Source organism: Chaetura pelagica, unplaced genomic scaffold, assembly GCF_000747805.2.
Source record: "Chaetura pelagica isolate M959 unplaced genomic scaffold, ChaPel_1.0 scaffold275, whole genome shotgun sequence".
Classification (NCBI taxonomy): Eukaryota; Metazoa; Chordata; class Aves; order Apodiformes; family Apodidae; genus Chaetura; species Chaetura pelagica.
Window position 1 is genome coordinate 1274017 of NW_009953486.1, and position 2052 is coordinate 1276068.

Here is a 2052-nt window from a genome sequence, read left to right on the forward strand (position 1 = left end):
AAATGGAGAAGAGGTGAATGTAAATGAACTGAGCAGAATAATGCACCCCACGTGTACCCTGGGATGTGGAACCCTCTGTAGCTTCCAGCAGCTCTGACAATTACTGGGTTTGAGTTGTGAAGAAATGTGTCCCCAGGTAATACTTTTAGCCTCTATTGCTCATCTTCATCTTTCAGAGCAAGGAGGCTGCAGATATGAGAGATAACAAGCTGTGGTAAGATTTGTTTCAAGCTTGCTAACTTCGCTTCATAAATTCTTATGAAGTAAACCTATGACTTCTTGAAGTATTTTGGGTGTTATCAGCCACAAACAAATGACAACAAGGTCCCTTTGTCTCAGGTGAATCTCCCCTGGCAGTGCAGCTGGAGGCATGGAACCCCTTCAGCACAACAAATTTGGATGAGAAGAGGTTCCTGATTCAAGCATTGGATGAGAACAGGGACATACAGTCTCTGATGCATAATTTAAACCTGAAGATAGTTCCCAATTGGATTCCATCCCCTCCATGAAGTCAGGAGGTGCATCTGGATCTGAAAGTGAAAGGGCATCCTCAAGAATCCTAATTAAAAAATCAACGGGTCTTTGCTCCTGTTGTCTCTTGCTGTACAAAACCCAGGAACACAATTACTGCCAAAGCATCTCCAGTCCACAGTCCTCTCGGTGAAGTAAATTGGTTTCTTCTCTGAGTATATTCCTTTCACCTATAATAAGATGTGTTTCATGGTATCTGACTGCACTAATTGATGTCCTGGTTATGCACAGTGCACAGGTCAGACAATCAATACACTTTACCATTTTAAACCCTTAGGATTTAGGCTCAAGTTGGAGTCTGTCTCCTCATCTTAGGCATTCAGAGTTTGCTTGTTTGTTTGGTCTGTTTCTCCCTGTGGCTGATTTAATAACAATAATGTTGTTGATAAAAGGTTTTTAACATTCGTAGCACTTTAGGACTAATCCTGCTTCCCTGAGGTATAGTCAGGCAGTGCTTTCCTCGAGGAAAATGATAGAACCTCTGCCATTCAGCTGCTGTCTCCTCCCAGCCCTGGGGTGAGCAGCATGGCACGCTGGTTTAGAAGGAAAGTGGAACTGGTCACTCCTGGTTCCAAGTCACACCCTGCTTTGGAGAAAGAACTAAAATCCTGACTTGCTTCAGAGCAAGAAGGAACAGCCTGAGAGTAACAGAACAAACTGCCCTGCAGCCCTTGGAGCCGCCGGAGACTGCGAGGAGACACCGTCAGCAGATGAGGTTGTCCCAAAGCTTCTCAGCCTGTTGTGTCTGGCTGGATCACAGCTCATGGTGTGTGACCTGCTCCTCGGGCCGGCCACAAACGTGAACAGCAGGGAGTGCTGACGGGATCCCATGTCTTCTGGACCCTGCTCCTCCTTCTGGACAGGGGGCGATGTGAAGGAGGTGTCTGTGTGCTCATGGATTTGTTCTGCTATTCGTAATTGAAGCAGACTGATTGCAGGGGCTGGTGAGGGGGTCACAGATGATGCTCAGGTAGAAGCTCCTCTTGGAAGAGCAGAGATGGTCCCTGACATCCCCCTGCTACTGCTCAGCTCTGATTCATGCACAAGCCTGGGTATCTACTTTACAATACCCACAAACATGCCTTTTAAATAATTAATTGTATTATTCCTCCTCCTGAGTTTGCCATCCGCGTGCAGTCTCATTCACAAATTTTCTGGGAAGAGCCAGTGTATTTTAGGTCAATTCCGGGCTCCATAATTTTCAAGGTGAGCCTGTCAGCACCTGCACGGGGGAGGAAGGTGATGAGGAGTACGTGCAAGGAGGAGAGGAGTTCCTGGTTCCCGTTGCCCCGGGAGGCTCCTCGTCCCACTGACAGCCCTCCTGCCCAGTGCCCCCCAGTGCCCCGGCCCCCAGGGGCAGAGCCCGCATCGCCTGGGGAAAAAAAAAAAACATCCCATCTAGGAAAAAAATAAACAAAACAAACAAACACCAAAATCCGGGGCTCCGGGGCTTCTCCCAGGGGAGCAGGAGGTGTCCAGGGCTGCGCTGCCTGGCTCAGCCTCTCGGGGGAGGGCTCAGCC